General features: G+C 40.7%; 1 protein-coding gene across 7 annotated transcripts in view; it reads left to right on the forward strand.

The window, feature by feature from the left end:
- SPATS2L (spermatogenesis associated serine rich 2 like) overlaps positions 1-14251 on the forward strand; it is a 79158-nt gene that overhangs the window by 21884 nt on the left and 43023 nt on the right. The window lies entirely within an intron of this gene.

Consider the following 14251-nt stretch of genomic DNA (forward strand, 5'->3'; position numbering starts at 1 on the left):
CAGTGAAACTGAGACTCCAGTGCCTTCGTAAAAAGTTCTATGCAATTTCTCATGCCTTTTTAACATTGAAGCACTGACTTGAATGAAACTTTCCTTGTATACTGGAGAAGAGTGAACATATTCATAAATGGCAGCCCACAGTGAAGGCAAAATAGAATTGCCCCCCTCCAGTATGTTTTGAAATAGTTCAGCTGTAAAGGTTCATGATTGGAGCAGGTAGTTTTTCTTTGCCAGTGATTACTTCCATTTTTTGTTCCCTCTATGGAGCAGGCAGTTGGTACAGGTTGGAAGAATTATGGAAATCTTTGTTTTCGACAGCAAAGGAAGAAATGTTCTCTGAGGCCATGAGGATGGAGTGTGTATTTTGCTAGAAGGGAGGATCAAGGCAGTAATTTGTGCCCTGTCCAAAAGCAAGGTGTATGTGGGGATAAAGTGGTGAAGAGTTCTTGTATTTTTCTCCAACTGCACAGTTCAGGCAGTTTAAAAAGAGCCAAAGCTTTCCCTCTTTGCTGTGCTCTGATTATGAGCAAGGTGGCAAGACTGTCTGATCTCAGTCAATGAGCAGAACCCCTGTAAAAATAGTGACAGAGAAAGCTCAGGTCTTGGAAAAATCCTACTTATGTCAATATTATTGGCAAGTAAATTTCATGTTTAAGGAAGACAGCCAATGGAGCTGAATCTCATCCTATGTAAATTGTGTCTCATACATGGGTCTTTTTTTTTTCCTCCATTATTGGAGAGTCCAAATATTGAGTAACTATAAATCCAGCTCTCTTCATCCAAAGTCCTTGGTTCTGTGCATGCCTGTGACAGAGCTCTGTTAACGACAGAATCCAGTCACAGCTCATGTCTGCTGCCTGCAGAGCCAGCCCTGCTTGTTTTGGTGTGTGGCTAAATTGGAGATGTGAATTTGTGGCAGCTCTGACTGTGCTTTTGTCTACAGTAAGAAATCTGTATGAGTGACTGCCAGAACTGCTCGTTATGAATGAAGATGATAACTTTGTGAATGGCTTCATGAAAATACAGTCAGACACTTTGTAAGGGACTAGCTGTTCAAGAGTCACCTCTGCCTTTACTTGGTGAGGTTGTAGAATAATGAAGGAAAGGCGTGACTGATACCGCGCTTTACTTGATAATAAATGCTGTGATCAGCTCTTCTGTGTCTGCACAAGCCACAGTAGCTTCCTGCTTTGTTAAGCTGAACTTTGCTTATCCCAAGTTTTGCTGTGATTTGGGCTTTTTGGGAAAGGATAGCTGGCTAACAGGGAATTCAGTTAGTTGTTGGGGAACCCTTGCTTAGCTGGTGTTCAAGAAATGTTTTGACTATGCTGAAGTAGCTTCACCGAGCCCCAACAAAACCCACTTGATTGGGAAATTCCTAGCTAGCTCAGTTTATTGTCTGGCAGTTCTTACTGCTGACAGGCTGATTAGAGCACGTTGAGATACTGGGAGTTTGACTTGCTGAGACTTTGGCTTGCTCAGTGTGGTAACTCTGTTAACCAGCACTGGATTTTTGATAGCACCTACATGCAATATATAAGAGCTTGTCAGTGCTGTTGTAATGTTGCTAATTAACAGCAGTGAGAAGAGAGACTTAGCAGTTAAAGCAATTTTGAGGTTCCTATACAAAACATGCTTTTTTGTGTGCTTGTGGTGCATTGACCCTGGCTGGATACCAGGTGCCCACCAAAGCCTCTCTGTCCCTCCTGTCCTCAGCTGGGTAGGAGAGAGAAAATATAAAAGACTTGTGGGTTGAGAGGACAGGAACAGATCACTCAGCCATTATCATCCCAGACAAAACAGACTAGACTTGGATAAATTAGCTTAATTTATTATCAGTCAATAAGAGTAAGATGATGAGAAAAAAACCCAAAATTTTAAAACTCCTTCCCCCCAGCCCTCCCTTCTTCTCAGGCTTAACTTTATTCTCGAGTTCTTTAACTCCTCTCCAGAGCAGTGCTGGTGCATGGGTAATGCAGGTCATGGTCAGTTCATTACACATTGCATCTGCTGATCCTTCCTCCTCAGGGGAAGGACTCCCCACACTCTTCCCCTGCTCTAGTGTGGGGTCCCTGCCATGGAAGACAGCCCTCCGTGAAGTTCTCCAGTATGGGGCCTTTCCATGAGCTATAGTTCTTTACAAAGTGCACCAATGTGGATTCCTGTACCCTGCACCAGCAAGGGTCCCTTCCCATGGGGTGCAGTCCTTCAGGCACAGCCTACTCCAGCATGAGCCCCCTGCAGCATCACAAGTCCTACCAGCAAACTTGCTCTAGCATGGGCTCCTCTTTCCAAGGGTCCACAGGTCACTGCCAGGAGCTTGTTCCAGTGAGGGCTTCCCGCAGGAATACAGCCTCCTTCAGGCATCCACTTGCTACAGTGTGGTGTCCTTCATGGTCTGCTGGTGGATCTCTGCATCCCTGTGGACCCCCATCAGCTGCAGGGGCACAGCTGCCTCACCATGGGCTGCACCACAGGCTGCAGGGGAATCTCAGCTCTGGTGCCTGGAGCACCTCCTGTCCCTCCTCTACTGAGGTTGGTGTCTGCAGAGCTGCTCCTTTCACATATTCTTTCTTAGTCCTCCCTCCACCTGCAATTGCTGCTGTGCAGCTTTTTTCACCCCGCCCTTCTTAACTGTTACTCCAGGGGCACTGCTGTGGTTGCTGATGGGATTGACCTTGGCCAGTGGCAGGTGCATCTTGAAGCTGACTGGCATTGACTCTATCGGACATGAGGGAAAACTTCTGGCAGGTTCTCACAAAAGCCAAGCCTGTAGCCCCTCCCCAGTAGAGTGTCTGAAAACTGCTGGTATCCATGTTTGCCCAAGTAAAGTGGGTTTGGCATCCTTTAGCACAGAGTGTTTCAGCTGGTAGGGCCTGCAGTGGTAACTAGTAACCTAGGTAACTACAAGTTAGAGCTTAACTCTTGAACACTGAATTCTCTGAAGCAAGTAGTATTTTATCTTATCCTCCAAAGCTGTGTTAAAGGTTCATCTTCAGAAATTCTGGACAGATGTAAAGTAAAGGTTTGTCCACAGGATTTATCATTTCATGGATTCTGGCATGCCAAAGATAGATCACTTAACAGTAAATAGACACAAACAGATGAGCTGAAAGATGCTGTAGAATGTGTATCTGTGCTATACAGCGTAACTGAGTTCACCTGTCTTTGAGAAAAGTACCTTAAAATAAGACATACTTCTATTTCCTTGAAAATGTTCCTCAATAAATAATCTTCATTTCATTCTGTTGATAAAGTTACTTCATTTACTATCCAGATGTTGCAGCTAGTCAAAAAACTTTGTCTCTGGGTTGCCCTTTTCCAGGTAAGAAACCTGTAATTAAAAAAAAATCCAAAACATTAATATACCTGTCTAAACAGGGACCTCAGTTCATGCATGTCAGCAACACTTCATATGCTATTGACCTTCAGAAGCAGAAAAGTTTTTTGAGATTATCTCCTGACTGTTCGGGAGGGTATGGAAAGGGGGGACTGGTTAAGGTGCTTTTTCATATTTTTGGCAGTATGCAGTCTGCATTGATTAACTGTATTTTTGCAATTAATGTTGATGTAGCTGGGTAGTGTGGGTTTCAGTTGAAAAAAATAATGGGTTTCTTTTGGGTTTTACCTCTAAAAAGTGCAGTTCAAAGTCCAGTGAATGCTCTAATAGCTGCTTATTCATGTGTAATAGCAATTAGGATGAAGGACTGTATGAACAATAAGCAATTATGGGTTAACTTATTTATGTGCTTTTGTTGTTGTTTCCAGGAATACCTTTTGTTAATATCAGAAAATCAATGTTTTCCTTGGCAGTAGGGAGGTGGGGGAGGAGAGGAAGACTAGTATTTGTTGTAAATCTGAGAGTATCAAAATCTCAGTGGTGGTGACAGTGTAGTGTCTGACTCTACAGGTACTGTAGAGACAAAAAATATGGGAATACTGATGGGCCTGTGTCTGTTCATTGTGGATATACATCAGGTGATTTTACTAGAGAAACTCATAAACATTTGTTAGAGCTTTTATGTACATATATTTTGTGTGTGTACATATGTATATAATATATAGTAATTTAAATACTGTTCAAGGAAAAATTTACATCTTCTTCAAAGGAGCTATATGAGGTGACTTGGTTATGGAAAATGAAAGACTGCATTTAATTTCAGTGTTTGGTTTCAGAAGATTCAGACTACTTTGCCACATTTAAATCAGGTGTTTACCTTCAAGCATATACATAACCTCACTGACTCATAAAGTATGCTTACCTATACTTCAAATATACGTTACTTACCTGAGGTCTCACCACACTAAGGCTTCTTCAGGTCTGTCCTGCCTCCAGTTGAGCACCTGGCCTTATCAGTTCTCTTCAGAATCCCTTTATTCAGGCAGTGCTTTCAGAGCTCTGGTAAAGTGCTTCCTTTCCCCAAGGCCACTGTAAACTTGCCAGTTTATCATGACTGTGGTGCTTCTTTGTGTGCTTGGTCAGGGCAGCTCTGATGACTTCTCCTTCTCTGTCTGCAGCTGGGGAGGCTCCTGTGGGACCAGCAAGTAGATGGTTCAAGTCCATGTAGTTCTTTGAATTCAAAGGATTATATTTGCTGAGAGTCAGCCTTGCACATCTAACAACAGTAAACTGGCTCTTCAGAGATGTCTGAGCAAGAAAGAAAGGTGATGTGGACTTTGAATACTTAATAGAAAGAAGGCTGAAATCAGAATAGCTCCAGAAATCATAATATCTTTGAACTTGAGGTTTATTCCAACATTGAAAATTTACTATACTCTTCCAGTCTGCTGGTAAAAGTTTGATTCATTGTGATAATTTATTTCTTGATGTCCAAAACATGTGTGAATTTGAACACTTCCTGACATTCACTTTTTTACTTCTGCTCTTACTTTATAGAGAAAACACTATGATTGAGGCACGCAGTGCTCCACTTTACATCCTTCCCTGTTAGCATTCCCATGCTGTGCTCTTGTAGCAGTCCACATTTGGGCAACCACAAAAGCAAATGAGCCGATGCTGTCTCTTGGCATCCCATTCTGAGCTGAAATAGGAGCCAGTGTAAATTGCTTAATAGCTCAAGTCCCTGGCAAGAGCAGCTTGGAAGATAATACCTCGTTTGTAAAAACTGAAAGTTAACCTTTTTTGTTGTTTTGCAGGAGGGTCATGCAGATGTAGAATTTGAGTGGATTGTTTTTTGCTATTTCACTGCTCTATATCTGTATGTTTAGGAAGATATTTTGAGGCCCTTGAGGAGGAGCAAGAGGCTAATGTTTATTTTGGCAAGTCTTACTGTGGAAAGTGAGTTTTCTCAGTCTGAAATTTTTTTTCAGAACCCCCATCCCTCCCTCCTGCCTATCAGAGAGAACCATTTTACTGACCGTGTAGCTGAATTCATCTATTGTCAATTGGGCTCAGCCCTACTAGTATGATATCCATAGTAAAACCAGGAATTCAGATTATGCTGACTCATAGTGATGCTCTGCAGATTTCCTCTAGGATGCCAGCCAGCAGAACACAGGCTCTAGGCTTTCAGCAACATTCTCCTGCAGAGTGGGGAGGGTATAGAGCCCCTGTGTGCAGTCCCTGAAGTGGGGAGCATCAGAAGCCAGTGAGTGGATATTTTATCCTGAGCAGCCACTGGGTAGTTGTGGTAGTTATGGAGTGGTGCTGGATTTCCTACCTTTGGAGCTCTGGAATGGGGAATATGCCTTTGCTGGCTCTTACCCGGTTCCAGGAGGCTAATAGATGTGTTTGAGGGAAATAAGAAAGCTCTTTAGAGAAAATCCTCTTCTTTTAAGAAAGGCCTAGGGGTTAAAGAGCTCTTCTAGTGTAGCAGCAGGCAGGTTTGGAACAGGCACTTTGGTGTCTGTAGGCTGGAGACATTCTCTTGTTACTGGGCTGCTGAGATGAGTTGTTTCTGTCTCTTCTATTTGAGCTGTTTCATGTTCTTTATATAAACATTTATAGAACAGGACTCCTCATTTTTTCCACAATTCCCAAGATTTTAATGAGTTGATAATTTCCTACCCTGAAATGAAAATTGTTGGGAGACTTTCTGCCTTATACTATTTCAGCCTTTTGGTACTTTTGTAGTTCACTGGAGCTTCTTAATGTGGAGTAGAGTTGGTGTTGCTGAGTGTTTCGTTCTTTGGTAAATGAGTGGTATAAATTGGATGGGTCAAAAAGAAGAGCAATAGGAAGTGCTGTCACCTCAGTTTAGAATTACTTGTGCATTTGACCACTCATAGACTTCTAGCAGTATATTTGATAGTTGTTCAGATGACAAAACCAGCTGGATAGGGAGTTCAGACATGTGATATGTACATCAGTTTAGGTGAGAAAACGTTGGCTTTAGATTACTGACTCTGCTTCACATGGCAAATTGTGTGGTTTTAGAAAGGATCTGGCTTGAAAATAAGTGTTTGGCTACTAATCAGTATGGAAAGAGGATGGGAGGAATTTTCAGAGGTTGTGCCTAAGTCCCTTGAATGTTGACTGGGAAATAGCTCTTCTATCCTGTAAAATATCCTTTCATGGAAAAGCTTGCTGCTGTGCCACAACACTCCCTTCCAGAAATTTGACATTTTTTAAAAATTAGAATTCCTAGCTTTTGTTTAAGAAGTGTACTGTCACATGTGTTTTGGGGAAGTTTTTCAATATTTAGAATGAATGCTATTTTTTAAAAAATAATGGTACTTAGTTTATTTTTTAATTTATTTTACTTAAAAGTATGATTATTTCATAAAGCATTTTATTCATTCTTTGTATGTCTATGTGCCTGCCTATACACACACACACACATATATATGTGTGTGTGTGTGTGTGTGTGTGTGTGTATGTCAGCAGTTACAGAGTGTTTACTTTGCACTGGTACCTGTCTGTTGAGACATGGAAACATAGCTCTACACAGGATTTGCATGTGCCCCCTCCTGCAGCTCTGTTCTTCATTCCAGTAAGTTGCTGTAAATAATGCACAGCTGACCTTTCTTAATGTGCTTTTTAAATTGATCTCCGTTGCTCAGATGCAGGATGGCATTAATGACCTTAATATAAAGTACTGGTTTGGATCCTTCTCAGCCCAAGCTATATTCTACAGAGGTAGCAGGTTGTTACACTTCCAGGTCTCTGAGGTGGTAGCTGGTGGTCACTGTTAGAGGGTGTCAGTCACTTGTCATGAGCAAACACCAGCTCGTACAGTGACACCAGTCTCTGGAGAAGCCACACTGAAACTTGTGTAAAAGAAGAGCTTTGCTTTGATAGGACAGACCCAGCATTCAAAGAGTGTACAGGAAGAGGGTTTGCTAGCACCCTCGCTTGTAACCGAGGGTGACCAGTGATAGAAAATACATCCAGAATATTTTGTGATGTCAGTATTAAAAGATATGGTTATATCACTGAATACTTGTAAACTGTTTGGATGAAATATTAATGGAGTTTGGGGAAGATGCCAGTCAGTAGCTTTCTTTTGACCCTCTCTTAATGTGACCTTGTTAAGGGCTAGAGCCTTCCTCTGCAGGATTCTCATACAGTGGAGCTGCAGCACCAAGTGCAGGGGGGACCTGAGGATCCCTCACACACCATATCTCTGTGAAAACACAAATGCCTATGCAGCCCACATAAGCAGTGTTCTGGCTTCTCACACACTGGAACTGAGAAAGAGAAGCAAGTCAGCTGACAAGAGGGGAGAAGCACAGGTTCTTCCTGGGTTGCATGAATGGTACCATCTCTGCTTAGGAAGGGGAGAGCATAACAAGGTCAAAGAGCAATGGGTTTTATCACAGTGAGGTACAAAACTTACTGATGCCTAACCATTTTGTTACAACACTGACTGGACACGGCAGTGTGTCTATGATACCTGCTTAGAGCCATTCCTGCCCTTGGCAGAAATCTGAGGAAGATAGGAGACAGAAGGACACTGACCCAGGTGCTAAGGTCTGTCCTTCCTCACATATCCCACCCTCATCTTTGTCCCTTTTTTCTTTTTAGCAGATAGGTCTGTGGTCTCTCAGATATGGACTTTATAGTGCTAAATAGCATAACTCAGTTCCTGGTGTGCCACTGCATATTTTCCAAATCTTTACCCCTTACTGCCCATTTCCAAGTGAGCAGCCTGCAAAGGTGTAGATCTGAGACCTGTTTCTTCCTCAAACTGTGTAGTCAGGCATTTCAGAAATCCTCAGGAGGAGGTGATAAACAATGGGGGAGCATAAGCCTCTTTCTGTAGGAATCCAGAGCTACATGTGGAATCAGTGAGATGCTTTATTTCCTGCATCCTGTTTCCAGATCTGCAGCCAATGGGTTTCAGGCACAGTGTGGTGACCAGTAGAGAGTCTGGCTGCATAGCTGAGCAGGAGGGAGAATGCAGAGGCAACAGCTGCATTCTGTGATTGAGACAAGCGTGACCAGGGACAGTAGTGGGACTGGACTCTGCAAATGACGAATATTCTGGAATGTTTGTGCACTTCCATACATGTGTTTATGCAGGCATTTAAAGGAAAGGATTTTGAAGGCCTCAGATATCATGAAACTTATCCAGGGTGCTTAATTAGTCTGAAGTGGCTAATCTCAAACTTCCGTAAAACCAGGAAATACCAAATGATGGTGTGGATAGACAATTTCTACATGCAGTCATTAGAATGATATAGAATAGTACTGGAAAACACCAGTTCTGTATTTGTAACATTTTATGTTGGTTTTACTAGGTATGTTCATTCCTAGTAAAACAAAAGGCTAAAAGGACAGCTGTGAGGATACTTGTTCATATGTCCTGACTCTGGTTATGTTTATGCATATAATTATTATGTTTGCCTTTAGACATGAGACTACAGCAAATAGAAAATCATACCCTTTGCTAATCTCAAGATACTGAAAACAAATGTCTGAATCCTGGTATTTCTTGTAGTTTCACAAACAGTGGCATGCTGATGTTTGCCCATTTGACCTAATTAATTTTTTTTTCTATTTAAATCTGAGTGAAAGCCAAAATAATTCCTTTCTGAAATGCTTGAATTTTGGAATCTCACTTTCAGAGTTTTTTCAGTCTTTCTGGTGCAGCAATATTAGCTTAAAACTGCATCAGAAAAATTGTGTTCATCTCAGGCTTCATGTGCAGTTCCCTAGTAGCATTTCTTTATAACGAGAAACAAAGTCAAATGTGAAATGCAGGCCATGTGTTTCTGATTCTTCTGGTTTTGCTTTTACGTGGGGCGTGTGGAAGTCTGCAGGCAAGACAGTGTAATATAATATATATGGATGGATAGGAATCTCATTTGAAAATGAGATGTAATTCTGTAGAGAAGGTAGAAATAGAGAAGATGAAAGCATAGTGCAAGCTGCTACAATCTCATTAGATACTGTCATGGTTTAATCCCAGCCAGCAACTAAGCACCACCCAGCTGCTCATTCACTGCCTCCCCATGGGAGTGAGCTTTGAGTGGCAGAGCTTTGTATGCTGAGCCTGACATCATATGATACGGAATATCCCTTTGCTCAGCTGTCCCGGCTCTGTCCCCTCCCAATTTCTTGTGCCCCTCAGGCTCCTTGCTACTGGGGTGGAGGGAGAGGCAGAAAAGGTCTTGATGCTGTGTAAGAAATGCTGGCAGTATCTACAACATCCCTGTGCTATAGCTACTGTGAAGAAAATTAACTAAATCCCAGCCAAAACCAGTACAGGTACTTAGCTTTTTTTTTTTTTCTTATTTTTTGACATTTCTCTAAAATTGTGATTCCTTTGTTCTGTCCATACCTGTCTAGCTTTTAGGAGCTGGGGGGTTTAGACTGAACTATTTGGAAATGAGAAAATGATCTGTAATTAAAAATAGAAAATAATTTAAATTCATATTCTGATGTTCTACTTCATGAAAAAAATTGAGTGACAAAATTGTGAACTCTAGTTTCTCTTTTAATAGACAAAGCTCACTCAGTGACTGGGATTAGAGAAGCATTGGCAATGGTCAAGTCAGTTAGACCTGGAATTCTTGGTTTGCTGGGGTAGTATTTCCTTAGAAAAGGAAACAGTTGCAGTGGGCAGAGGAGGAACTATGACCTTTTTTGGGGTGTAGGAAAGCATTCATCCGTAAGCCTACAGATGGGAAATCCTCCCAACACCAGATCATTAGGTGCTGTTAAATGGGGAGTTTTCTGGTCGCCCTTCCCAAAGGTGCATTTTCAGATGTCAGAAGTGGTGGAGCAGGTGTTACACACAGTCTCTACTCTGACACACTTTACTGTGACAGAGTGTTTTCACAAATTGTATCTTTCTGGCAACCTTTATGCTTTCATATACTACTTTTCCTCTCTTTGTATTTGCAAGGAGATTTTTTTGTTGTTGTTGTTAGGAGTGGGGAGCATCTGACAGTGTTTTGAAGTGTGAGATTTAAATGCGTCAGGTTTTGCAGCAGTGGCATGACACAGAGCTGTTGTTGTGATTCTTTGATGCTTGAGATGCAGGCAATCCCCCCCTCATCTACAATGCTATATAGAATGGAGTGTTTGTCAGCTTTACCTGAGGGTCTGGCTGGCTGGAAGGTCTGTGGGCCAAACACCTCTGATGCTGGTATCAGTGGGAAGGTGGTGGGCATTCTTTGGAAGCTTAACATAGCAGCAGTGGGGTTTCACTGCTGCTTGGAGACAGAAAGGGAATTTCTGTAAAGGCTGAGCAAGCAGCCACATACTTCAGGCTGTCAGTTGAGCTCTGACATATTTTTCTGCAGTGGTTAAAGGCCGGTCCTGTAACTGTCTGCCTGCTGGACATTTCTGCTTACAATTAAGGTCAGCAGGACAGAGTATGTGCCAGCACTGTGGATGCCCTGGTTCAGGTTTGTGATAGCTTAAACCTGCGTAGACTAATACAAATTGCTTCATTTGGTAGGGGAGAGAAGTAAAACTCTGCCAAAAGTAGTTCAGTCTTCTCTGCAGCATTCCTTTGAATGCTATTGAAAAGCTTCATTTTACAAGGCAAGTGAAATGTCTCATTTGGATGTGTGTAACAACTTTAGAAAAAACACCCTGTCAGTATTTGAGGTAACACGTAATGAGAAACTGAGAGTGATCTCTTGTTACAGGTAGTGCGTTTGGAAACTTGCATCAGAAATTAATGACCCATTTATATAAGGGATTTTGTAATTTGTTGGGTTTTTTTTTTTCATTAATTTCTTTTTCTTGGACGTCTTTCGGGATGATTTGCAGTGACATTTCAGGAGCAGAAATGTAAGCAGGAGATGGTGGAGAAAGACAAAGCATGTAAGCTGACATTCAAGTTCAGAATCTCTCATACACAGTATGTTTTCTGTGTTTTAAATTTAGTACTTGTATTAATTTAATCTTGGCCAGTGCAGAAAGTCTTCTGTCAGAAATCTTCAAACATTCTTTTGTATGCATGTTGTTGGTAGCATGTAAAGTACTGTTCTCCACTGGCTTTAGGTGCCTTTTGGGTTCAGCTGAGAGTCCTATTTTGATGTCCCAGAACTCTCACAGAAAGAAGCTTTGCTGAAGAACTGAGGATGAGAATGTAGCAGCTCAAACTTAGGTCCAAGCCTGGAGATAAAGCTTGTAAACTTCAGTGGGACTATTTTGTTCATAAAATTATGGATGTGCTGTAGTCTTTCACCACAGGATCAGAAACTAAGTAATTGCTAAATACTGAGATTAAAATAACACCAGGGAAAGAACACTAGTTACACTAGTCAATAAATCAGTTGGTGCTACAATGAGAAATTTAAATTTGTTAGCTATTAAGTATAGCCATAAAGGATGATGCTTTTAAAAATTAGTGCAGCATTGACATTTTCTTTTTAATGTATCATCTGTATTTTCTGTAACAAGCAGTGCTGGACTGAGTTATAGAAATGAGCAAGAGTTTTATAAATGTTATTTCAATTATCTGTCCTTGGAGAAGGTGAATGAAAAATAGCTCCAACTCAGTTTTAGCATCTTCATTTTGACATCTTCACACTGCATATTAATGAAGTGTGTGAAGTGTAGAGAAATTGGTCCATTTGAAAAAGCTGGTATCCTCTTACTTCTTTATCTTAAAAGGGAAAGAAAAAAGAGAAAGGAAGAAAGAAGCAGAGGGTATGTTTCGTGTAGCATGCCAGGTCTGTTTGAAATAGCTTGCAGTTGTAAGCTAGCTGAATCAGCACCACATTTATTGATGGAAGACTATAATCATAGTAACATCTGCAGTGTACAGCAGAGACACATCAAATTCTGGCAAGGTGTTGAATGAAGTTTTTATGTCTGGTTTTAAATCAAGTCAGAGCATTGCCACAAAGAATTGGTTAAGTAGTAGGGTTTAATCAGCAAAACTAATTTAAATTTCAATAATTATTTAGCCAGTATCTTTGAAGAAACCTTACTTGAGAGGCATGAGGCTTCCACAAAATATCATTATTTGGATTTATTTGCCTCATACAAGATGCAGTTTTAAAATGTACAATTTTGGTACAAAATTGATAACATATATGTTATCAATTTTGGTACAAAATTGATAACATATATGTTGAAAAAGAACCTGAGGATTTAAAGTCACAAAGATCTTTTCCCATTACTTAGTGGTTTTTATAGATTAATTTATATCTAGATTTAAGGCCAGAAGAGCTTGTTAGCTCTCTTAGTGAGCTTGTTTCTGTGTTGTGTGTTTGGTTCTTCAGGAACAGATTAACTTTCTTTGTTAATGTTGTTATGAGGTGCTGGATCGGATTAAGTATATTTGAATCAGTATGCAAGAGTGCATTGATCAGTTGTCTCTAACATTACAAAATCTGCTCTGTACTAGATACAACAGCACACCAGTTGAATTCCTTAACTATTCCTTACCATACAGTTACCTCTTGAACAGAGAATAGCACCCATCCAGCATGGGTTTGATGTCACTAGATAGAAGCCATGCTTTTATGAGAAGCAGCAAGGGAGATGAAGATTTAGAGTAACTTCAGAGCTGACTTTTCCAGCCTGCATGGGAAAATTTATTATCTATATCTCATGTTCTTTGCCCCTTCGTCATGAGAAATAACTGACAGCAAAAGACAAGCAGTACATTAAAAAAAAAGTTGTCTAGGGACTACAGGCTACAAGCATTTCTCAACACCTTTCTTTTGTTATTGGAGCACACTAAATATTGGAAATGGACTTGCCCTGAACTTACTTTCAGAGTGATCTTCCTGCCTGCTCTGTCCAGATGTTTTTAATTCTGCTTCTAGCCTTTGGGTGGGCTTGACAAAGAAACTAATTTCAGCTCTTTCATTCTTGATGTAAGGAGGGGCAGGAAGGGCAACCTTCCTCTCTGATATACCAGCAGACAGTAAGGCCTTCCCAGTGACACAGTGGCTCAGCTGCCAGGAAGGCTTATCAAACATAGTGAGTCTTGGCTAAGCATTTGAGCCACTGACTTAATATAGGTAAAAGGTATTTGAGTTCTAATAGAGCATCTGTTCATGGTGTAGTAAGATGGAGATGGCACGAGCAACCTTACTTATTTCAAGCATGTCTTTTTAATAGCTGGCAATGGAAATGGTTACTTTTGTCTTTTGGCTCCTCATCAGACCAAAACTCAAATGAACTTCTTTTTCTTCATCCTGTTATCTCTTCCACATATGCTTCCTCAACTCTCATCTCTTTAGTTAAAAAATGGATGCATACAGAAATTAATTATAAGATTTTAAAGTTGTCAGTGAATACTGCAAGAGAAGTGCTTAATTTCTGGAGTTTGAACTCTACTAAACTTCTGTGTTTCAAAGCAGAAGTTGAGGGAGGATTCTTCAAGAGCATTAAAAGAGATTTAGAAGAATTTTTGGAATACATATTAGTTCTCAAATGGGAGAAAGGAGATGTTCCAACTTAAAAACTTAAAATGAACTTAGGGGTTAGTTTTCATACATCTATACCTTTTTATCAGTGTAGAGTACAATTAAAGAGAGTGACCAAACCAAGCTTGTATTTCATTTGACTGAGTCTTTGTTTGTGTGTGATTTAATTTTAAAATGTGAAGATTCAGCTCTGTTCCTTAGTGAAGTTTCAGGCAGTTAGTTTTGACGGTAGCAGGAACAGGCAATGGGACCTTTTTCCCCTGTGTTTAACTCTTCATCATGTGGTAGAGTGTCTCTCAATTACCCAGCCACATAACTGGAAATAGAAAGCATATTGCAGGATTTCTTAATCATATGCAAATTCCATTCATGTGCCCAAGTTTTCAGAGAAGACTTAGAGATTTAAATCTACAGACCCTGTTAGTTTCAGTAGGAGCTGTGTGAC

Source organism: Vidua chalybeata, chromosome 7 (assembly GCF_026979565.1).
Source record: "Vidua chalybeata isolate OUT-0048 chromosome 7, bVidCha1 merged haplotype, whole genome shotgun sequence".
NCBI lineage: Eukaryota > Metazoa > Chordata > Aves > Passeriformes > Viduidae > Vidua > Vidua chalybeata.